The sequence below is a fragment of the Triticum dicoccoides genome, chromosome 2A (genome assembly GCF_002162155.2).
Source record: "Triticum dicoccoides isolate Atlit2015 ecotype Zavitan chromosome 2A, WEW_v2.0, whole genome shotgun sequence".
In the NCBI taxonomy this organism is placed as follows: Eukaryota; Viridiplantae; Streptophyta; class Magnoliopsida; order Poales; family Poaceae; genus Triticum; species Triticum dicoccoides.
In genome coordinates, this window is record NC_041382.1 from 473,574,102 (window position 1) to 473,599,927 (window position 25,826).

The window sequence follows — 25,826 nt, forward strand, 5'->3', positions numbered from 1 at the left end:
CTGAGCTCTTGACCGAAGCGTCCTTCTCGAATGGCTCTGAGCTCTTGACAGTCGCCGGTGTTGTGGGTATGCAGGTTATGGAAGGCGCGGAACGGTCGGCTGCTCTTGGATGACTCGGGCTGGTCTCTGCCGTGCTTCGAGTCTGGTTCCGCCGCGAGCACGGCTGCTCCCTTGCGCTTCACGTCCTTGGCCTTGGTCTTCTTCTCCTCTAGGTCCGCAGCAGGGAGCTTGAGGAGGAAGAGGCGCCCCTCCTTAGCTCTTGCACACTTGGTCGCGATGTTGAATAGCTCCAAGGTCGTGCACAACTCCTCATGGATGGCGAGCTCCTCCTTCATCTTGACGTCGTGGACGCCATCGGAGAACGCTGAGATGATGGCCTCGTCAGTCACCTTGGGGATCTTGATTTGCGCGTTGTTGAAGCACTGGATGTACTTCTGTAGGGTCTCTCCTGGTTGTTGCTTGATGCGGTGCAGTTCACCCGCGACCGGGGGGCGGTCACGAGTGCCCTGGAAGTTGGCGATGAAGTGGCTGCGCATCTTGTCCCAGGAGGAAATCGAGCCTGGAGGCAGGTTTAGGAGACAGGAGCGGGGGCCATCCTTGAGGGCCATGGGAAACCAGTTCGCCATGACTTTCTCATCGCCATTGGCCACCTCGATGCTCAGCTCGTAGAGCTGCAGGAACTCCGCGGGGTCAGGGGTGCCGTTGTAGCGAGGAGGCAGATCTAGCTTGAACTTGCCCGAGCAGGCGATGCTACGCAGCTCGGGGGTGAAGGCGCGGCAGCCGGCCCTGGTTAACGGGGCCCGCCTTGGAGGTGGAACTTGGTTTTGGCGCCTGTGCGCCGCTACGGCAAGCGGCACGGGGCCTTGCCGCAGCAAACGATCCTGGCGCGGTGGTGCAATGAGTGGCGGAGTGTTCACTTGCGGTCGAGGGACTTCTTGAGAACTTCTTTCTTCACGCGTGTGCGCCGGACACGGTGGGCCGCGCCGTGGAGCCGCGTGCCTTGGCGCTAGGGCACCATCTTGGTGCTGAGGTGGCGGAGGTGCTTCGTGAGCTGTGTCGCCCGTGGCTGGCGGAGGGCGAGGTAGAGAGTGGGACGGCGCAGGGGAGCCCCCTGCGGCGCAGACAAGCTCGGCAATGCGGTCAAGCCAGTCCTCGTAGAGGTCGTCGACTGGGCGGTAGCGCGGGAGCTAGTGCGTCATGAGGAGTGCGGCCCGTGCGTCCGTGGGAACGCGACGAGCGTGAGCCGACGAACCTGCGGGAGTCGGTGATGGAGTGGCGGTGCGGCCGTCCTGTCGCACCGATGGGTGCAGCGAGGATGCTTGCTGCTCGTTCCCCGCCGGGCCGGTGGCGGCGTTGGCGGCAGGCGACGGAGAGCGATGGGGTGGCCCGCCGACAGGGGTCATCTGAGCAATGCGGGTGGTGAGGGTAGCCCGGCGCTCGGCGCGGGCGCGGCGTGCGTCCGCCATGGAGACGATGAAGCGGCATGACACGGAGCGACGGAAGGGAAGCTTCGGTGCACCCTACCTGGCGTGCAAAATGTCGGATCACGGGTTCCAGCAAAACCCTTAAGGTTCGAACACTGGGGTGCGTGCGAACATCCCCCCTACCAATCCACGTCCTAACTCAGTTGAGATCTTACGAACTAACTCGACGAACTCGCAACACAGAGGACACAAGATTTATACTAGTTCGGGCCACCGTTGTGGTGTAATACCCTACTCCAGTGTGGTGGTGGTGGATTGCCTCTGGGGCTGATGATGAACAGTACAAGGGGAAGAACAGCCTCCTGAGGTTGAGGTGTTCTTGTGCTTGGTGAACTTGTGTGTGTGAGGGTCTTGGTGGGGTGGATCCGTCCAAGATGAGATCCCTCTCTACGGTGGTGGCTAGTCCTATTTATAGAGGCCCTGGTCCTCTCCCCAAATATTGAGCGGGAAGGGAGCCAACAACGGCCAATTTGAAAGGGGACAGCTAGTACAGCTTATCCTGACAAAAAGTGGTCTTCGCCTGCAAAAGGCTCTGGTGGTGACGCCGCCTTGGGATCCATGGTGACCTCCGTCTTGCCATCCTGCTGGTCTTGGTCTCGTTGCACCGATATGGAAACCTTTGCTTGATGCCTCGGTACTCTACGCCTGCGCTTGCCCCCTTAGCACCAAAGAGGAAACAAGGACACTGCACGCGCTGGCGCCTGCCTGGTCTCGATTGTCATGGCTCACGTCACGAGAACCTCGCGAGGTTTGCCTGGCCTTGAACTCTCTGCCCCTCGCGAGCCTGCCTGGTGAGGCCACTCCTGAGGAGGTCTTGCATCGTCCACCTCGCGAGGCTTGGCCCCTCGCGATGGTCTTGATTCCTTGCTAGTGAAGATGGGTCGTACAGGCCTGCTAGCAAAGCCACACCGTGGGCGCAGGCAGACAAGTCTAGGGACCCCTGTTCCCAGAATGCCGACAGCGCCCGCCGGCTCAAGTCTTGTCCGAATTATTGGACACTTTGACAACATTGTTGACAGCAGAGGTTAATCCATCAAATCAAGTTCAGCATAATGCGGAAGTCGCAAAACTGAGAGATGAGATAGCTCAAGCCAAGGAAGATCTGCTGAAAATGCGAGGATGACTACGGAGCGAGCCACTCTGGATGCTCAGGCACAATGGATCTAGGCTGATTCCTTCCGGCTCTCGTTGGATCAGGACGCTTCGAAGGAAGTTATGAGAAGACGGCACCGAAGTCGTCTGCCTCCGGTTTATGAGGCGAGGAACCTCTTTAACACACCTGGTGCAGGGACCAGTACTCCACTAGAGGTAAACCAGGCGGTGGCCATACCAAGGACCGGAGCACCCGTTCAACCACGCACGGTAGATCCACCTCGTCTGAATAATACCCCGCCACAGTATGTATCGACACCACCGGGTCATTATTCTAACCCGTTGGATAATGTGATCGCGGTGGCGACACGACTAGCGGCTCTCCTAGTTGAAGGCGAGTCTTCGGCCGTGGTTGAAACAAGGAGGGCTAGAGAGCTTCTTCAGACAGCATTGGTGCAACAGGAGGCTTGTTCTTACAGTCATGAAAGGATTCACTCAACCCCTCGCCCAAGCCGGAGTTACAGTAGACACATGGACTCCCCGGCCGTTTCAAGAAGTGACAAGCACCGTAACTAGCCTCGTGGGCATGACCCGGTGCGTGACGATGCTCAGAATTTGGTGGGCCAGGATGGAGCATGTTGTGAGGCTGAACAGGCGGTTCAGCAAACGGCTCATCTGCCTCCCCCGGTTTATACGACAACTTCGATGGAGGTAGGTGTGACCTCTAGAGCCACTGGCGTACCATGTTTAGTACCGGCTCTGCGAAAGGAGAGTTTGCCCAAGGATTTCAAAGGACCTCGTAAGGTGCCTAACTATACAGCCGACTTACCCCCAGAGGCGTGGATTGAGAGTTATGAGATGGCCATGGAGCTGTTGGAGGTCAGCGATGATGCGTGTGCCAAGTACTTCACCATGATGCTGGATGGGACGGCCTGCACTTGGCTAAAGGGACTGCCTGCCAACTCTATTGGGTCGTGTGCCGAGTTAAAGGCCCAATTCATCCAGAATTTTAAAGATACATGTAAGCAGCCCATGTCGATTGTGGATTTGGATGCATGTGCCCAAGAAGAGGGTGAGTCAACGACCCATTGGGTGCGCCGGGTCAAAGCCATCCTGCACTCGTTGGATAACATTAATGCCGGCTCATCGGTCCTAATGTTGGAGAAAATTGCCGTTTTTGCCTCTTAAATAGAAGCTAGGGAGACTCAAGCGCCACTGCAATGACATGGGGGAGCTGATGGCAGCTCTGACTAAATATGCCGACTCTGATAGTACCAACAACCCCGAGTCTGATGATGAAAAGACGGGAAAAGGAAAGAAGAGTGGCAACGCCAAGGGCCAGCATCATAACCCGGCGAGTCAGGGGGGCAATGGTAAGCGCAAGGCCGACGGTAATTCAGATTTTGTGGCCAACACCAACACACAGAATAATGGTCAGCATCGTAAGGGAAAGCCACCTCCTCGGATAGGAGGGACAGCTATCAATCTTGAGCAGATGATGAATGAGCCTTGCCCAAAGCACGGTACGAGGGAAAGACCATCCAATCACCTCTGGAAAGACTGCCGAATTATGAAGGAGTTCAAAAATTCAATTTTTTTCCAGAACAATCATGGGCTGGGCAGCGGCTCAGGTTCTGGCTCTCATGGTCCGGTTACGGTGGTGGCAGTTCTAATTCCGGTTTCCAAGGTCACTCAAGCAATCAAGGCAATCAGAGTGGTTATCATCAACAGTCCTGTCAGGGGAATCAGCAACAACAATCTGGGTATCAGAGTAACCTGAAGCAGTTGAATAGTGGGCAGTACCACGTCTTCACCACAAGTTTATGCAAGCGGGATCAGAAGCTCCATAAAAGGGTTGTGAACGTCGTTGAGCCGGCAGTTCCCCGTTACTTGCGCTGGTATGAGTAGCCCATTGTGTGGAGTCGTGAGGATCACTCGCCCTAGGTTGATAATCCGGGTCACTTGGCTTTGGTGGTGGCGCCTCAGGTTGGAGGATACAAATTCACTAAGGTACTCATGGACGGAGGTAGCACCATCAATATCCTTTATTATGAAACTTTTCGTCGCATGGGATTGACTGATAAAAATCTTAAACCGTCGAACACTGTCTTTCATGGTGTGGTGCCAGGTAAGTCGGCATACCCAGTTGGTAAGATAGCCCTGGAGGTTGCTTTTGGAGATGATTATGATTCCAGATCTGAGACATTGACCTTTGAATTGGTTAAGATCAAAAGCCCTTATCATGCTCTGTTTGGGTGGCCGGCTTAGGCTAAGTTTATGGCAAGGCCTTGTTATGTTTACTTGCAACTAAAGATGCCAGGTCACAAGGGCACTATAACAGTGCATGGGAGTCGTAAGATAGCCTTGGAGTGTGAAGAAGGTGACGTTACTTACGCTGAGTCTGTCTGCGCAACAGAGGAGTTGAAGTTCTATAAAGACAACTTTGACCCGGCAGATATGACCTCTTTGAAAAAGCCAACTACGGAGCATGACCCGGTCTTGAAGTTTAAGTCGGCAGATGACACCAAAGCTGGTTGATTTCGTTCCTGGTGATTCATCCAAGCAGTTCAGCATCAGTGCTAATCTGGATCCGAAATAGGAAAGCGCACTCATCGAGTTCATCCATGAGAACCGGGAAATCTTTGCATGGAAACCTTCTGACATGCCAGGTGTACCGAGGGAACTCGCTAAGCACACTCTTAATATTGATCCAAAGTTTAAACCAGTCAAGCAGTTCCTTCGCCGTTTTAATGAAGAGAGATGTAAGGCCATTGGTGAAGGGGTGGCCCGGCTCTTGGCGGCTGGGTTCATTGTTGAAGTTTTCCATCCTGAGTGGTTGGCTAACCCAGTGCTGGTGCTTAAGAAGAACGGCACTTGGCGCATGTGTGTGGATTACACGGACTTAAATAAGGCTTGTCCGGCTGATCCTTTTGCTCTCCCTCGTATTGATCAAATTATTGATGCTACGACGGGTTGTGAGGGTTTGAGTTTTTTGGATGCTTATTCTGGTTATCATCAGATCAAAATGGCAGTTAAGGACCAGGAGAAGACAGCTTTTATTACTCCGTTTGGCGTCTTCTGCTATGTGTCCATGCCTTTTGGGCTCAAGAGTGCCCAGGCGACTTACCAACGGTGTGTTCAAAATTGCCTTCATAATCAAATCGGGTGTAATGTTCATGCTTATGTGGATGATATTATGGTGAAATCTAGAAAGAAGGAGACCCTGATTGATGATTTAAAGGAAACCTTTGACAATCTTCGGGTTTATAAGATGATGCTTAACCCGGCCAAGTGTGTTTTTGGGTACCAGTTGGTAGGCTTTCGGGTTTTCTGGTTTCCAACAGAGACATTGAAGCTAACCCGGAGAAGACCAAGGCCATTACTTCCTTGGCTAGGCCAGCATGTGTCAACGATGTTCAACATCCGGCAGGTCGTATTGCAGCCTTGAGCTGGTTCATAAGCCGGTTAGGTGAAAAGGCTATACCGTTGTACCAGATGATGAAGAAAACAGATCACTTTGTCTAGAGTGATCCTGCTAATTGATACGTCTCTATCGTATCTATAATTTTTGATTGTTCCATGCCAATATTCTACAACTTTCTTATACTTTTGGCAACTTTTTATACTATTTTTGGGACTAACATATTTATCCAGTGCCCAGTGCCAGTTCCTATTTGTTGCATGTTTTTTGTTTCGCAGAATATCCATATCAAACGGAGTCCAAACAGGATAAAAACTGACGGAGATTTTTTTTGGAATATATGTGAATTTTGGGAAGTGAAATCAACGTGAGACAATGCTCGAGGGGCCCACGAGGCAGGGGGCGCGCCCTAGGGGGACAGGGGCGCCCCTGACCCTCGTGGACACCCCGTAAGGCGGTTGGTGCCCTTCTTTTGCCGCAAGAAAGCTAATATCCGGATAAAAAAATTATCCAAAATTCAGCCCAATCGGAGTTATGGATCTTCGGGAATATAAGAAACGGTGAAAGGGCAGAATCTGGAACGCAGAAACAGAGAGAGACAGAGAGACGGATCCAATCTTGGAGGGGCTCTCGCCCCTCCCATGCCATGGAGGCCATGGACTAGAGGGGAAACCTTTCTCCCATCTAGGGAGAAGGTCAAGGAAGAAGAAGAAGGCCCTCTTCCCCTCTCTCCCGGTGGCGCCGGAACGCCGTCGGGGCCATCATCATCACCGCAATCTACACCAACAACTTCTCCGCCATCATCACCAACTATCCCCCCCCCCTCTATGCAGCGGTGTAACCCCTCTTTTACCCGCTGTAATCTCTACTTAAAAATGGTGCTCAACGCTATATATTATTTCCCAATGATGTATGGCTATCCTATGATGTTTGAGTAGATCCGTTTTGTCCTATGGGTTAATTGATGATCGTGATTGGTTTGAGTTGCATGTTTTATTATTGGTGCTTTCCTATGGTGCTCTCCGTGTCACGCAAGCGTGAGGGATCTCCGCTGTAAGTTTTGCAATATGTTCATGATTTGCTTATGGTGGGTGGCGTGAGCGATAGAAACACAGACCCGAGTAAGTAGGTTGTTTGCGTATGGGAATAAAGGGGACTTGATGCCTTATAATGCTATGGTTGGGTTTTACCTTATTGATCTTTAGTAGTTGTGGATGCTTGCTAGAGTTCCAATCATAAGTGCATATGATCCAAGAAGAGAAAGTATGTTAGCTTATGCCTCTCCCTCAAATAAAATTGCAATAATGATTACCGGTCCAGTTATCGATTGCCTAGGGACAAATAACTTTCTTGTGACAACAAGCTCTCTACTAAAACTAACTTAGTTGTGTCTTCATCTAAACAGACCCTAGCTTTTATTACGTGCTCTTTATTATCTTGCAAACCTATCCTATCACACGTACAAAGTACTCCTAGTTTCATACTTGTTCTAGGTAAAGGAAACGTTAAGCGTGCGTAGACTTGTATCGGTGGTCGATAGAACTTGAGGGAATATTTGTTCTACCATTAGCTCCTCGTTGGGTTCGACACTCTTACTTATCGAAAGAGGCTAAAATTGATCCCCTATACTTGTGGGTTATCAAGACCTTTTTCTGGCGCCGTTGCCGGGGAGTTATAGCGTGGGGTGAATATTCTCGTGTGTGCTTGTTTGCTTTATCACTAAGTAATTTTTATTTTCTATTGTAAGTTGTTCTCTATCTTTAGTTATGGATATGGAACACGAAATACCAAAAAAATTAGGTGTACTTGCTACTCATGGAGATGGGAACCTCCTAAAACCCTAGATGCTCATTATGTGAAAGAGATTATGTACTACTTTGATAATCCTAAGAAAACCCCATTCAATTATGTTACGGGAGACACGTTGGATCAACGTGAATACTTTAGGTAGTATCGCTTGACTCAAAAAGGGAAACTATTATGGGATCAAATTTATATGTTGCATTGGTATGCTCGGAAACTATGCTTGAGATATGATTATACTTGTTGCTCTAGGATGAAGGCTCCACACCTTCCCTTTTCATGTGAATTTAATGATAATGAGACCTTAGCTTCTTATGCTAATGGTATATATGATTACTATGATGTGGAACGAATAGAATAAATCGTTGCTTTTATGGGTGCTTATGAAATTGAATCTTTGTTTAAAGAGTGTGAACATCTTGATGATGCTGTTTACAGACCTGAAAATTTTGCTATACTTAGAAATTGCTATGAGAATTATGAATTCAATTATGATATTGATGAATTTATTGAGAAAGACTCAGTTGTCCGAGAAGAGACTAATATTTTGCAGGAGTCTATGGAAGAAGAAATTGATGAAACTGTGAGCTCATTGGATGAAAAAGATGATGAGGAGAGCGAAGAACAAAAGGAGGAAGAGCGGATTAGCTACCCGTGCCCACCTTCTAATGAGAGTAACTCTTCAACTCATACATTGTTTAACTTCCCTTCATTCTTACCGAAGGATGACTGCTATGATGATTGTTATGATATAGTTGATTCTTTTGAAATATCCCTTTTTGATGATGCTTGCTATGCTTGTGGCCGAGATGCCAATACGAATTATGCTTATGGAGATGAACTTGCTATAGTTCCTTATGTCAAACATGAAATTGTTGCTATTGCACCCACACATGATAGTCCTATTATCTATTTGAATCCTCCCAACTACACTATATCAGAGAAGTTTGCCCTTATTAAGGATTATATTGATGGGTTGCGTTTCACTACTACACATGATGATTTTGATAGATATAATATGCATGTGCTTGCTGCTCCTACTTGCAATTATTATGAGAGAGGAACTACATTTCTGCCTCTCCATGTTTCCAATATGATAAAATTGCAAGGAAATGTTTATACTATGCATTGGCCTTTACTATGTGTGCATGAATTGTTCTTTTATGACATGCCAATGCATAGGAAGAGATTTAGACTTCGACATTGCTTGATATATGTTGCTTTGTGCTCAGTACTAAATGCCAAATCATTGCTAATTCAAATTGGCTTTGATATACCTTGGGATCCGGGTGGATTCATTACTTGAGCACCTTATGCCTAGCTTAATGGCTTTAAAGAAAGCGCTGCCAGGGAGACAACTCGGAAGTTTTAGAGAGTCATTTATTTCTGTTGAGTGCTTTTATATAGTTTAAAAACAAAAAAATAAAGAGGGGAACCCAAAACTTTTCAAAAAGGAAAGTGAAAGTGAGAGAGACAAGCATTGTTGAAGTGGGGGAGCTCCTTGAACTTTGTTCATGCTCACGGAAACTTTGTGAATCTTAATTACAGAAACTTTTCAACAAAAATAATTATCCCCTTGTACAATTCCATTGTATTATAAAAATAATGTGCTAGGGTTTACCTTTAGGATGTTTACATTGCTTGTTGGTTTGTGTGGTGCAGAACAGAAACTTTGTCTGTAGTGCGCGATTTAACATTTTTTGCTGGAACGTCAAAAGGTTCTGAAACTTTTTGCAATGTCTTTCTATACAAACTTTTTGTTTTTCCTAATTTTGTAAGAATTTTTTGAGTACAAGAGATATGGTGAATGTTCAGATTACTACAGACTGTCCTGTTTAAGACAGATTCTGTTTTTGATGCATAGTTTGCTTGTTTTGATGAAACTATCAATTTCTATCAGTGGATTAAGCCATGAAAAAGTTATATTACAGTAGCTACAATCCAAAAACAAAATCTGAATTGGTTTTCAACAGTACTTAGAGTAGTTATTTGCTTTATTATACTAACGGATCTTACCGAACTTTTTTGTTAAGTTTTGTGTGATTGAAGTTTTCAAGTTCTGGGAGAGATCACGATGGATGAAGGAATAAGGAGTGGCAAGAGCCTAAGCTTGGGGATGCCCGAGGCACCCCAAGGAAATATTCAAGGACTCCCAAGCAACCAAGCTTGGGGATGCCCCGGAAGGCATCCCCTCTTTCTTCTAACAATCATCGGTAATTTTACTTGGAGCTATATTTTTATTCGTCACACGATATACGTAAATCTTGGAGCGTCTTTTGCATTTAGTTTTCACTTTTCTTTGATGAACCATGCTGGTATGAGATAGTCCATGGTTGATTTACAGAATGCACTTTGCACTTCACTTATATCTTTTGAGTATGACTTTATAGAATGCTTCGTGTGCTTCACTTATATCTTTGAAGTTCGGATTGCATGTTTCTCTTCACATAGAAAACCGCCAGTTGTAGAATGCTCTTTTTATTCACTTATATTTGTTAAAGCGTGGGCCTATCTTTTGTAGAAAGAATTAAACTCTCTTGCTTCACTTATATCTATTTAGAGAGATGACAGGAATTGGTCATTCACATGGTTAGTCATAAAATCCTACATAAAATTTGTAGATCACTGAATATGATATGTTTGATTCCTTGCAATAGTTTTGTGATATAAAGATGGTGATATTAGAGTCATGCTAGTGGGTAGTTGTGGATTGTAGAAATACTTGTGTTGAAGTTTGTGATTCTCGTAGCATGCACGTATGGTGAACCGTTATGTAAAAAAGTTGGAGCATGAGGTATTTATTGATTGTCTTCCTTATGAGTGGCGGTCGGGGACGAGCGATGGTCTTTTCCTACCAATCTATGCCCCTAGGAGCATGTGTGTAGTACTTTGTTTTGATGACTAATATATTTTTGCAATAAGTATGTGAGTTCTTTATGACTAATGTTGAGTCCATGGATTATATGCACTCTCACCCTTCCATCATTGCTAGCCTCTTCGGTACCGTGCATTGCCCTTTCTCACCTCAAGAGTTGGTGCAAACTTCGTCGGTGCATCCAAACCCCGTGATACGATATGCTCTATCACACATAAGCCTCCTTATATATTCCTCAAAACAGCCACCATACCTACCTATTATGGCATTTCCATAGCCATTCCGAGATATATTGCCATGCAACTTCCATCATCATCATATACATGACTTGAGCATTTATTGTTATATTGCTTTGCATGATCGTAAGATAGCTAGCATGATGTTTTCATGGCTTGTCTGTTTTTTGATGTCATTGCTACGCTACATCATTGCACATCCCGGTACACTGCTGGAGGCATTCATATAGAGTCATATCTTTGTTCTAGTATCGAGTTGTAATATTGAGTTGTAAGTAAATAAAAGTGTGATGATCATCATTATTAGAGCATTGCCCCAAGAAAAAAAGATAGACCAAAGAAGCCTAAATAAAAAAGGGGGCCAAAGAAGCCCACCAAAAAAGGGGGTGATTTTGTAGATCATCATTATTTTGTGTGGTGAAGATGGAGCATAGTCAGACCATATGATTTTGTAGGGATAACTTTCTTTGGCCATGTTATTTTGAAAATACATGATTGCTTCATTAGTATGCTTGAAGTATTATTGTCTTAATGTCAAATGATAGACTATTGCTTTGAATCACTCGTGTCTTAATATTCATGCCATGATTAGATTACATGATCAAGATTATGCTAGGTAGCATTCACATCAGAAAATATCTTTTTTATCATTTACCTACTCGAGGACGAGCAGGAATTAAGCTTGGGGGTGCTGATACGTCTATGTCGTATCTATAATTTTTTTATTGTTCCATGCCAATATTCTACAACTTTCATATACTTTTGGAAACTTTTTATACTATTTTTGGGACTAACATATTGATCCAATGCCCAGTGCCAGTTCCTGTTTGTTGCATGTTTTTTGTTTCGCAGAAAATCATAACAAACGGAGTCCAAACGGGATAAAAACTGGCGGAGATTTTTTTTGGAATGTATGTGAATCTTGGGAAGTGAGACCAACGCGAGACGATGCTCGAGGAGCCCATGAGGCAGGGGGCGCGCCCCTGACCCTCGTGGACACCCCGTAAGGCGGTTGGTGCCCTTATTTCGCCACAAGAAAGCTAATAACCAGATAAAAATCGTGTCCAAAATTCATCCCAATCAGAGTTACGGATCTCCGGGAATATAAGAAATGGTGAAAGGGAAAAATCTGGAACGCAAAAACAGAGAGAGACAGATCCAATCTCAGAGGGGCTCTCACCCCTCCCATGCCATGGAGGCCGTGGACCAGAGGGGAAACCCTTCTCCCATCTAGGGAGAAGGTCAAGGAAGAATAAGAAGAAGGGGGGCCCTCTCCCCCTCTCTCCCGATGGCGCTTGGAACGCCGTCGGGGCCATCATCATCACCGCAATCTACACCAACAACTTCACCACCATCATCACCAACTCTTTCCCCCTCTATGCAGCGGTGTAACCCCTCTTTTACCCGCTGTAATTGTAACGCCCCGAGACCGATGTGCCAGGTGTCTTCCTGTTATTCGCTATTGTTGCCATGTCATTTTCTTGCGTGTTGCATCTTATCATGTCATCATGTGCATTGCATCATCATGTTTTAAAACTTGCATTCGTCCGGGTTCTCCGAGTTCTCTCTGTTGTCCGTTCTGAGCCCAACCACACTTGCACGCACCCGCGGCATGTCCGAAATAGTATTTTATAAGTGGCCAGAAAATGTTCTTGGAATGGGCTAAGAGTTGGCGTGCACTCTTGTTATAGTGTAGGTAGACCGCCTGCCAAGTTTCATCGCAATCGGAGCTCGTTTGATGCCCCAACGGATATCTATAGCGGCAATATAGTCGGTCAAACGTCAGACATTTTCGGTCTCCGAAAACAGTCGCCGGGCCTCTCTCTCTTCTCTTCTCTCAGCTCGAGCCCTTCTGCACAACCCACAAGTTCCAACCGACCCCTCGCGTGCGTTTCCAAAACTTCCCCGGACCCGACCCGGACTGTTGCCACCGTTGTGTCCGGATCATCCCCAAACATCTACAAAATGTCTATGTTTCTTTATTTGGACTCCCCAACCTTTTTTATCTCGATCGTCCGATCTAAATCGGAGTGTCCAAATAGCCCTTTATCTCATTGCTATATATTTAGGCCAACCCTGACGTCTATGGAGTCTGTCCCATCATTCCTCCCCGCCGCCGTCGCTCCAAAAATTCATCCTCGGGATCCCTCCCGATTCCGAATCCACCAATCAACACTGCAGCCAACCACAAACCTCCCCTGGTCACCTCCCCGTTGTCCCATCGAACCAATCCCCTCCCGATCCAAAAAACCACCATCGCCACTGCTCCTCCTCAATTTTCCACGCCCAACCAACCGCCACCACCCTCTCCCTTGTTTTCCTCACCAGCAACAGCATGAGGCAGCGCTTACCCTCGTCTCTTTCCATGCCTGTGGCCGAGCAGGAGCGCTCGGCCTCATGTCGTTGCCCCGGCCTTGTGCAGCTCCTCGTCGCCTCTCTTCTTCCCCGTTGCTCTCTCTCCCTCTCTCTGTAGCATCTCTGGTGCCTCACTTATCTCTCTCTCTCTCTCTCACAGGACCACGCCGGCGACCGGAGCAGCCGCCCTTGCCTCTGGACCCGCGCCCAGTCTTCGTTCCCGTGTCGCTCGTCGCGTGGCCTCTGCTCTCTGCCGGACCTCCTCCTGTTGGCTTTTACCAGCGCGCCCTTCCTCCTCCTCGTCGTTCATCACCTGGCTGTCAGAGTCGCAAAAGACCGCCAAGCCCGCCCATGGTCGCCAGGACTTTCCCCGACCTCGATCCACCAAGTCCGCCGGCGGGAACGGCCTTCACCGCTCGGATCCGTCGATGCCTCGACCTGCCGCCTCGGATTCCGACGACCCCAGTTCGTCATTGCCGCGCTGAGACCCGCTGCCACCTCGACATTGACCTTCAGCGCCGCCGCTCTGGCTGTGTCGAGCAGAGGACGAGCATCGCCTGGGCTGCCCCCCTCGCACGCGTGTGGGCCGCCCTCGCCCCGGCTCCAGCAGCGCCCTCCGTTCCCTGGGTTGGCCCTTCTCCTCCTCTGCTGTGCTGAACTGGGCCTGGCCCATGGTGAGAGCAGATCCGGCCCGACATGTTTTTTTCCATAATACGTTTTTCCTTTTTTTCAGAGAACGCAGATTTACAAAAAGCCCATAAACTTCATGCATATAATAACTTAATAACCGTGCATCGGATTAAAACAATTTATATATGAAATATGCTTAGTTTTTCATCTAGTTTCATAATATGTCATTTTCATCCATGTTTAAAATGCTTAAGATGTTGTTTGTTTAAACTTGCTTAATTAACTTGCTAAAATGATTTATTTCATATCTTAATAACCGTAACTCGGAATTTAATAAACTTTATATGTAAATGGGGTAGAAAAATGCCTAGTTTAACATGGTGGCCTTACTTTGCATGTTTAATAACTCTAAAATTGTGTTTAGTGCAGAACAGTACCAAACCTCAAAATATGCATATGGGGTTTTACCGGAATTGTTGTTCGTTGTTTCCGGCCTCATTTAAACTTGCCTAGATAGATAGTTTCATTATGCTTCACCTCTTGCCATGTTAATCAACATTTAATCTTGTTGGGTACATAAACGAGAGTGAACTAAATAAGTCACGTGGTGTTCCGTCAATATGCAACTCGTTGCATGTTGAGCTCCACTTAATTTGTAGGGTTGTTTGTGCTCTTCGCCATGCCTGATTAAACCGGACATGCATCATACTTGTTTGCGCATCGTGCCATGCTTATGTGATGATTGTTTACTATGTTTTTTGCTTTATTTTCGGTGTTGCTTCTTCGGGTTGGTTCCGATAACGTCGTGTTTGTGAGGACCGTTCGACTACATCCGTTTATCTTCTTCATGGACTCATTCTTCTTCCTTGCGGGATTTCAGGCAAGATGACCATACCCCCGAAATCACTTCTATCTTTGCTTGCTAGATGCTCGCTCTTTTGCTATGCCTATGCTGTGATACCTACCACTTTCTTATCATGCATCCCATATTGTTGAACCAAGCCTCTAACCCACCTTGTCCTAGCAAACCGTTGTTTGGCTATGTTACCGCTTTGCTCAGCCCCTCTTATAGCGTTGTTAGTTGCAGGTGAAGATTGGAGCTTGTTCCATGTTTGGAACATGGATATTTTGTTGGGATATCACAATATCTCTTATTTAATTAATGCATCTATATACTTGGTAAAGGGTGGAAGGCTCAGCCTTATGCCTGGTGTTTTGTTCCACTCTTATCGCCCTAGTTTCCGTCATATCGGTGTTATGTTCCCGGATTTTGCGTTCCTTACGCGGTTGGGTTATAATGGGAACCCCTTGACAGTTCGCCTTGAATAAAACTCCTCCAGCAAGGCCCAACCTTGGTTTTACCATTCGCCACCTGGCCTTTTTCCCTTGGGAGTCGCGCATCCCGAGGGTCATCTTTATTTTAACCCCCCCCCCCCCGGGGGCTAGTGCTTGTCTTAGTCTTGGTCCAAACTAGAGCCCCTTGCAGCGCCACCTCGGGGAAACTCGAGGGCTGGTTTTAGTTGCAAAGATTGCTTATCTGGTGTTGCCCTGAGAACGAGATATGTGCAGCTCCTATCGGGATGTCAGCGCATTGGGTGGTCTTGCTGGACTTGTTTTACCATTGTCGAGGACTTCTTGTAACCGGGATTCCGAGTCTGATCGGGTCTTCCCGCTAGAAGGAATATCCTTCGTTGATCATGAGAGCTTGTGATGGGCTAAGTTGGGACACCCCTGCAGGGATTTGAACTTTCGAAAGCCATGCCTATGGTTATGGGCAGATGGGAATTTGTTAATGTTCGGTTGTAGAAAACCTAAAGTTGATCTTAATTAAAATACATCAACCGCATGTGTAACCGTGATGGTCTCTTCTTGGCAGAGTCCAGGAAGTGAACACGGTGTTGGAGTAATGCTTGACGTAGGTTGTTCTAGGATCACTTCTTGATCTTATTTGTTCGATCGTGCTTTGCCTTCTCTTCTCGCTCTCATTTGCGTATGTTAGCCACCATATATGCTAGTCACTTGCTGCAGCTCCACCTCATACCTTTTACCCTTCCTTTAAGCTTAAATAGTCTTGATCGCGAGTGTGTGAGATTGCTGAGTCCCCGTGACTCACAGATACTTCCAAAACCAGCTTGCAGGTACCGAGGATACCGTGTAGATGACGCAACCAAGCTCAAAGAGGAGCTCTATGAAGATCTTGTCCTTTGTGTTGTTTCGTTCTAGTCGATCAGTAGTGGAGTCAAGTTGGGACGATCGGGGATCTGTGTAGCATTTGGGGTAGTCTTCTTTTATTTTGGTTCCGTAGTCGGACCTTGATTGTATCTAGTTGATGTAATGCTTTATTCATGTATTTGTGTGAAGTGGTGATTGTAAGCCAACTATGTATCTCTTTCCCTTATGTATTACATGGGTTGTGTGAAGATTACCTCACTTGCGACATTGCTTTCAATGCGGTTATGCCTCTAAGTCATGCTTCGACACGTGGGAGATATAGCCGCATCGAGGGCGTTACAAGTTGGTAATCAGAGCCTTCCCCGACCTTAGGAGCCCCCTGCTTGATCGAATCGCTGGCGTTATTGAGTCTAGAAATGTTTTGAGTCATTTAGGAATTATATATATCGGAGAGTTAGGACTTCTTTTTACTCCTCAGTCCCTTCGACGCTCTGGTAAGGCATCCTGACGTAGAGTTTTGACTCTTCTCTTCTCAAATTTCACTAAAAAAAATTTAGGATCATGCGGGTATCTTGGATTCGTTCTGATGGTTTTGTGACAAGAACATTGTTCTTGGTGCCTCCTTACATTTAGGGGTTGTGGCAGTGTCCCGGGGAGTTGAGCTCCGAGGTGTTGTCGTCACTATTTTATCATTGCAGTTCTGGAATACCTGAGAGTAGTTTCGCCGACATCGAAAATCTCTTTTATGCAGTTGTTGGTGAGATAACCTCGACACCACCCAGTACTGGGCGGGAGTTCGGGAGTATTGCCATAACTCGTATAACGGATGCTTTTCGAAGGTTGAGGTAAACGATTTCCGAAGGTTTCTTGGTTATGTGTTGAAGGATGAATACAGCTGGATGTAGGATTTGCTAGTTTTGGGTGAGATATTATGCTTCCCCTGTATCCCCAACACCTGATTGCATAATCGGAAAGTTTCAAGAGTTTATAAGTGGGAATTCAAGTAGCTCTTAGGATATCTTTCCGACGGATATATGATATGAAATTGGGGTTCGACGTCTAGTGGTTCGCCTATCCACGGTTGGTTTTACAGTGGTCTCGTTGTGTCTTAAAGAGTCCTTGGCTATGATGACTCGGGGACGCTTCGTATGTCATGTGCACTGCCTTGTACATGATGGTCCTGTACGATCAAGCCCATGTAGGCCCCACCACAAAAACTTCGGACGAAATCTCTATCATATGTTTGTTCCGGCTTATTTTGCAAGCCAATCCTTTGTTTTGTTTTGAGTTATGGTATTCGAGTTGCTTCGATGTCAAGTGTTTGATTCCATACCTTCCCCAAATGGTGTTCTCATACTCCGATGCGAATACTAATCCTTCTTGATAATTGAGATTGTCATGTCAAACCTTTTCAATCGGCGTGTTTTCTCTTCAAGTGGATCCGATCATTTCAACATCCGCAAGATCAACTCAAGTCTTCTCAACGGTGTCCATTTCATCCATACCAAGTTGTCTTTGTTTTCCCACCCTCCCACCATTTTTCTTCAAGGACTCGGATTTCTTTATCAAGTATCCATCGTATGGATGTGAAGTCTCTTCTTTCTTTCCTTTCAATGTTCTTACCAGGTGATTTTCATGAAGGTCCTAAAGGAACCTCAAGTTCATCATCCTTCATTCTTTTTCTTCTCCGGTGGAACCAATTTAAGCTTTCGATGTTGATCATATTCTTTTCCTTATTTCAATGCTTTCTCATGCCTATGAAAATTCTTAATCGTTCACCTCTCGCTATTAATTGTTCCGGAGTGCTCATAATATCTAGAAGATTCGTGTTTCCACTCTGCTTTCATTCAAACTCTTTCGAGGATGTTATCTCTTTCAAGTCATTTAATTCAACTGGTGCAATATCTTTCAAGTAATCATTTCAATGGTGTTTCTTTTGAGTGGGTCCTAACCCACAGGTCTTTTCCAGGATCTTACCTGACTCTTCCAATTTTTCCGGAGTTATCCTCAAATTCTTTTCGAAGTTTGACGTAAGAATGAGTTATCATCAGTCAAATGCCTTTCTCCAAGATCGGTTAAATTCTTTTCATCGTTGGCTCAACCTTTCCATTATTTATTCTGGTGTGCCTCAACAATTTGGTGGTGTTTCTCATCGTCATTCTCGGATTTGAAGACCGAAGAAGACTTTTCTCTCAATCTTGCTCCATTCTCTTCAAAGATTCGTGATTCTAGCTTGTTGGCATCCTCTCATAATTCTCTTCGATTGTGAGATTTCTTTTCACCTATCCGGAGCAATTCAGGAGTCTTTTCAGTTTGATCATCCAGAGTCCATCATCTCAGAGTTATTCATTCTCAGCTTTCAGCTCTCGTTCCCCAAATCTTACCGGGGCATCATTCAAATATTCTCTAATCAGTTCATGATCTCTTCATTCTCTTATATCTAAACTCTCATATATCTTCGTTCATTTGCTAATTCTTACCGGTGATTCACCCCTACTTCGTTCATTTTCATTTCTTACGGTGGTTCGTTCAAGATTCTCTTCCATGGTTGTCATACCAATTTTCTCGTTGTTTCAACCCGACCGGTGATTCGTTGAAGACCTTCCCAAGTTGATGCTATATCTATCTTAATCCTTTCTACGAGAATTAGTAATATGTCAAATCTGTTGCTTGTCATCAATTTAAATTGGTGAAGGATACGTATAACGTAATTCTTATTCTTGCTTCATCCAAGTGATTAATTCCTTATTCCGGAGGCTCATCAAATTCCAGATTTCAATTTTTCATCTTCTCTTTCTCCCGGAGTTCCAACCTTTTTCAACTATTTCATCACGGAGATTCATCTAAATCGGTACAAGGATTCACCTTGTGTTTTCAACTTCTCTTTCCTTCCGTTTGATCATTCTTTTGTTACCAGAGTTCTTCATGGAGGTTCTACATGATGGTTTCAGCAAGGATTTAATTTCCTTCTCGAAGTGTTCATCAACATTGTTTTCAGAGGAGCTCAAGCATTCGTCATCTTGCAATCCGGAGTGCAATTCTTTTTACAGTATCATTTGAGGTGGTGCTATGGCATTCTTCATAACTTGAGTTCATGTTTCATGATTCACATGTTGTTAAGAATGAGGTATTTTAATCCATCAATCCCTTCGTTGGAATTATCTTGGGCTAATTTCACCTAAAACCGTCCCTAAGGATTGTTGCTATTTATGGTGCTCATATAGGACCCAAGTTCTTCTTTATCCTCCCAGTGAAATAGTTTCTCGTCTCCTGCTCTTATCAATCCAATCTTTTTCCGTGAGTGGCAAGTTATCACCTCATAAATTTGAGATGCTTTCCATAAGCCCATTTCAAGCTTATCCTATCGTTGTTGGTGTTCCAACAACTCCGTTCGACCCTTCTCCTAAGGACATCTTTCAAGCTCTTTTGTAGCAGAAGTTGGCTTTTTCTTCTACATTCTTTTATCTCTACGATCTATCATTGATTTCTCTCTTCCAGAGACATTGCGATGTTGCTCTTTTCAACCCATCATTTTGTTTTGTCAAGATCATGCTTCTTTCTTTTGCTTATCCATTTAACCGGAGTGTTCTGTCCCTTTTGCTCAAGTTCTTTTCGCCTTATCAAGCCTTGTATTTCTTTTCATTCGGAGTGCTGCCCGAATTTGTTTCTTCCTTATTACTCTTCCCTACCGGAGTGCTTTCAACTTTGTTCTTCCTCGTTCCTCTTTCCTAACGGAGTGCTTTCAACTTCGCTCATCTCCGTTGTATTTTTTCTCGAAATTGCTTAACCTTTTCAAGGTTCTTTGGTTTCACTCATTTGTCAAAGAAGCAACTTAGTTTTACCTCTTCTCTTTTCTCTTCCGTTTTCCCTCCGGTGCCATCCTAGATCTCGGGACGAGATCCTCTTGTAGTGGTGGAGTGTTGTAATGCCCCGAGACCGATGTTCCAGGTGTCTTCCTGTTATTCGCTGTTGTTGCCATGTCATTTGCTTGCGTGTTGCATCTTATCATGTCATCATGTGCATTGCATCATCATGTTTTAAAACTTGCATTCATCCGGGTTCTCCGAGTTCTCTCTGTTGTCCATTCTGAGCCCAACCACACTTGCACGCGCCCGCGGCATGTCCGAAATAGTATTTTATAAGTGGCCGGAAAATGTTCTCGGAATGGGATGAGAGTTGGCGTGCAGTCTTGTTATAGTGTAGGTAGACCGCCTGCCAAGTTTCATCGCAATCGGAGCTCGTTTGATGCCCCAACGGATATCTATAGCAGCAATATAGTCGGTCAAACATCGGACATTTTCGGTCTCCGAAAACAGTCGCCGGGCCTCTCTCTCTTCTCTTCTCTCAGCTCGAGCCCTTCTGCACAGCCCACAAGTTCCAACCGACCCCTCACGTGCGTGTCCGAAACTTCCCCGGACCCGACCCGGACTGTTGCCACCGTTGTGTCCGGATCATCCCCAAACATCTACAAAACGTCTCCATTTCTTTATTTGGACTCCCCAACCTTTTTGTTTCGACCGTCCGATCCAAATCGGAGTGTCCAAATAGCCCTTTATCTCATTGCTATATATTTAGGCCAACCCTAACATCTAGGGAGTCTGTCCCATCATTCCTCCCTTCCGCCGTCGCAACAAAAATTCATCCTTGGGATCCCTCCCGATTCCGAATCCACCAATCAACACTGCAGCCAACCACAAACCTCCCCTGGTCTCCTCCTCGTTGTCCCATCGAACCAATCCCCTCCCGATCCAAAAAACCACCATCGCCACTGCTCCTCCTCAATTTTCCACGCCCAACCAACCTCCGCCACCCTCTCCCTTGTTTTCCTCACCAGCAACAGCATGAGGCAGCGCTTACCCTCATCTCTTTCCACGCCCGTGGCCGAGCAGGAGCGCTCGGCCTCATGTCGTTGCCCCAGCCTTGTGCAGCTCCTCGTCGCCTCTCTTCTTCCCCGCTGCTCTCTCTCCCTCTCTCTGTAGCATTTCTGGTGCCTCACTTCTCTCTCTCTCTCACAGGACCACGCCGGCGACTGGAGCAGCCACCCTTGCCTCTGGACCCGCGCCCAGTCTTCGTTCCCGTGCCGCTCGTCGCGTGGCCTCTGCTCTCCACCGGACATCCTCCTGTTGGCTTCTACCAGCGTGCCCTTCCTCCTCCTCGTCATTCATCACCTGGCTGTCGGAGTCGCAAAAGACCGCCAAGCCCCCCCATGGTCGCCAGGGCCTTCCCCGGCCTCGATCCGCCAAGTCCGCCGGCGCGAACGGCCTTCACCTCTCGGATCCGCCGATGCCTCGACCTACCGCCTCGGATTCCGATGACCCCAGTTCACCGTTGCCGCGCTGAGACCCGCTGCCGCCTCGCCGTTGACCTTCAGCTCTGCCGTTCTGGCTCTGTCGAGCAGAGGACGAGCATCGCCTGGGCTGCCTCCCTCGCACGCGTGTGGGCCGGCCTCGCCCCGGCTCCAGCAGCGCCCTCCGTTCCCTGGGCCGGCCCTTCTCCTCCTCTGTTGTGCCGAACTGGGCCTGGCCCATGGTGAGAGCAGATCCGGCCCGACATGTTTTTTTCCATAATACGTTTTTCCTTTTTTTCAGAGAACGCAGATTTACAAAAAGCCCCTAAACTTCATGCATATAATAACCTAATAACCCTGCATCGGATTAAAACAATTTATATATGAAATATGCTTAGTTCTTCATCTAGTTTCATAATATGTCATTTTCATCCATGTTTAAAATACTTAAGATGCTGTTTGTTTAAACTTGCTTAATTAACTTGCTAAAATGATTTATTTCATATCTTAATAAACATAACTCGGAATTTAATAAACTTTATATGTAAATGGGGTAGAAAAATGCCTTGTTTAACATGGTGGCCTTACTTTGCATGTTTAATAACTCTAAAATTGTGTTTAGGGCAGAACAGTTCCAAACCTCAAAATATGCATATGGGGTTTTACCGGAATTGTTGTTCGTTGTTTCCGGCCTCATTTAAACTTGCCTAGATAGATAGTTTCATTATGCTTCACCTCTTGCCATGTTAATCAACATTTAAACTTGTTGGGTACATAAATGAGAGTGAACTAAATAAGTCACGTGGTGTTCCATCAATATGCAACTCGTTGCATGTTGAGCTCCACTTAATTTGTAGGGTTGTTTGTGCTCTTCGCCATGCCTCATTAAACCGGACATGCATCATACTTGTTTGTGCATCGTGCCATGCTTATGTGATGATTGTTTACTATGTTTTTTGCTTTATTTCCGGTGTTGCTTCTTTGGGTTGATTCCGATAATGTCGTGTTTGTGAGGACCGTTCGACTACGTCCGTTTGTCTTCTTCATGGACTCATTCTTCTTCCTTGCAGGATTTCAGGCAAGATGACCATACCCCCGAAATCACTTCTATCTTTGCTTGCTAGATGCTCGCTCTTTTGCTATGCCTATGCTGTGATACCTACCACTTTCTTATCATGCCTCCCATATTGTTGAACCAAGCCTTTAACCCACCTTGTCCTAGCAAACCGTTGTTTGGCTATGTTACCGCTTTGCTCAGCCCCTCTTATAGCGTTGTTAGTTGCAGGTGAAGATTGGAGCTTGTTCCATGTTTGGAACATGGATATTTTGTTGGGATATCACAATATCTCTTATTTAATTAATGCATCTATATACTTGGTAAAGGGTGGAAGGCTCGGCCTTATGCCTGGTGTTTTGTTTCACTCTTACCGCCCTAGTTTCCGTCATATCGGTGTTATGTTCCCGGATTTTGCGTTCCTTAAGCGGTTGGGTTATAATGGGAACCCCTTGACAGTTCGCCTTGAATAAAACTCCTCCAGCAAGGCCCAACCTTGGTTTTACCATTCGCCACCTAGCCTTTTTCCCTTGGGAGTCGCGCATCCCGAGGGTCATCTTTATTTAACCCCCCCGGGCCAGTGCTTGTCTAAGTGTTGGTCCAAACTAGAGCCCCTTGCAGCGCCACCTCGGGGAAACTCGAGGGATGGTTTTAGTTGTACGGATTGCTTATCTGGTGTTGCCCTGAGAACGAGATATGTGCAGCTCCTATCGGGATGTCGGCGCATCGGGTGGTCTTGCTGGACTTGTTTTACCATTGTCGAGGATGTCTTGTAACCGGGATTTCGAGTCTGATCGGATCTTCCCGCTAGAAGGAATATCCTTCATTGACCATGAAAGCTTGTGATGGGCTAAGTTGGGACACCCCTGCAGGGATTTGAACTTTCGAAAGCCATGCCCGCGGTTATGGGCAGATGGGAATTTGTTAATGTCCGGTTGTAGAAAACCTAAAGTTGATCGTAATTTAAATACATCAACCGCGTGTGTAACCGTGATGGTCTCTTCTCGGCGGAGTCCGGGAAGTGAACACGGTGTTGGAGTAATGCTTGACGTAGGTTGTTCTAGGATCACTTCTTGATCTTAGTTGTTCGATCGTGCTTTGCCTTCTCTTCTCGCTCTCATTTGTGTATGTTAGCCACCATATATGCTAGTCGCTTGCCGCAGCTCCACCTCATACCTTTTACCCTTCCTTTAAGGTTAAATAGTCTTGATCGCGAGGGTGTGAGATTGCTGAGTCCCCGTGACTCACAGATACTTCCAAAACCAGCTTGCAGGTACCGTGGATACCGTGCAGATGACGCAACCAAGCTCAAAGAGGAGCTCTATGAAGATCTTGTCCTTTGTGTTGTTTCGTTCTAGTCGATCAGTAGTGGAGCCCAGTTGGGACGATCGGGGATCTGTGTAGCATTTGGGGTAGTCTTCTTTTATTTTGGTTCCATAGTCGGACCTTGATTGTATCTGGTTGATGTAATGCTTTATTCATGTATTTGTGTGCAGTGGCGATTGTAAGCCAACTATGTATCTCTTTCCCTTATGTATTACATGGGTTGTGTGAAGATTACCTCACTTGCGACATTGCTTTCAATGCGGTTATGCCTCTAAGTCGTGCTTCGGCACGTGGGAGATATAGCCGCATCGAGGGTGTTACAGTAATCTCTACTTAAACATGGTGCTCAACGCTATATATTATTTCCCAATGATGTATGGCTATCCTATGATGTTTGAGTAGATCTGTTTTGTCCTATGGGTTAATTGATGATCGTGATTGGTTTGAGTTGCATGTTTTATTATTGGTGATGTCCTATGGTGCTCTCTGTGTCGCACAAGCATGAGGGATCTCCGCTATGGGGTTTGCAATATGTTCATGATTTGCTTATGGTGGGTGGCGTGAGTTATAGAAACACAGACCCTAGTAAGTAGGTTGTTTGCGTATGGGAATAAAGAGGACTTGATGCCTTATAATGCTATGGTTGGGTTTTACCTTAATGATCTTTAGTAGTTGTGGATGCATGCTAGAGTTCCAATCATAAGTGCATATGATCCAAGAAGAGAAAGTATGTTAGCTTATGCCTCTCCCTTAAATAAAATTGCAATAATGATTAACGGTCCAGTTATCGATTGCCTAGGGACAAATAACTTTCTTGTGACAACAAGCTCACTACTAAAAATAACTTAGTTGTGTCTTCATCTAAACAGCCCCTAGCTTTTATTACATGCTCTTTATTATCTTGCAAACCTATCCTATCACACCTACAAAGTACTTCTAGTTTCATACTTGTTCTAGGTAAAGTGAACGTTAAGCGTGCTTAGAGTTATATCAGTGGTCGATAGAACTTGAGGGAATATGTGTTCTACCTTTAGCTCCTCGTTGGGTTCGACTCTCTTACTTATCAAAGGAGGCTACAATTGATCCCCTATACTTGTGGGTTATCACTAATCAAGCATTTGAGGACTTGAAGAAACAGTTGGCTGGGCCGCCCGTTCTTGCAGCACCCATTGATAAAGAGCCTTTGCTGTTATATGTGGCTGCCAATAGTCGAGCTATTAGTTTACCATTGTGGTGTAAAGGAAGGAAACAGGCAAAGAATATCTGGCTCAACGGCCGGTTTACTATATCAGTGGAGTCCTTATTGAGTCCAAACAAAGGTATCCACATTGGCAGAAGCTTGTGTATGGGTTTTTATGGCTAGCCAGAAGCTTAAGCAGTATTTTCTGGGTCATCCTATCACTATGGTTAGTTCTTCCCCTTTAGGGGATATCATCCAAAACAGAGAAGCCATAGGTCGGGTAGCCAAATGGGCCATCGAGCTTGGACCTCATGGTTTAAAGTATGTGCCTCGTACAGCCATCAAATCTCAAGCACTTGTGGATTTCATCAATGATTGGACAGAGTTGCAGATGCCTGAGGAGAAGCCAGATAACACATATTGGACTATTCACTTTGATGGGTCCAGACAGTTGGAAGGCTCGGGGGCTGGAGTTGTTTGACTTCCCCACGAGGTGATAAATTTTCTTATGTTCTCCGGTTGATACTCCCTTGTACTAACAATGCAGCTGAATATTAGGCCTTGCTCCATGGTCTTCAGATGGCTAAGGAGATGAACTTAAGCTAGGTGAGGTGCTTTGGCGACTCAAATCTGGTAGCTCAGCAAGTTTCTGGCACTTGGGATTCTAAAGATCCACTCATGGTGGCTTATCACCGAGAGGTTGATGCTATCGCAGGTCACTTCTAGGGTTATCAAGTGGAACATGCTGATCGCAGGAAAAATGAGGTGGCTGATGCTTTAAGCCGGTTAGGGTCTCAGCGTAAGCCGGTGCCACCTAACACTTTCCTGGATATTCTGCATAACCCTTCTGTCAAATTGCCTACGGAGGAGGATCTTACTATTCCTGACCCGGAGGTACAGCTGGTGGTGGC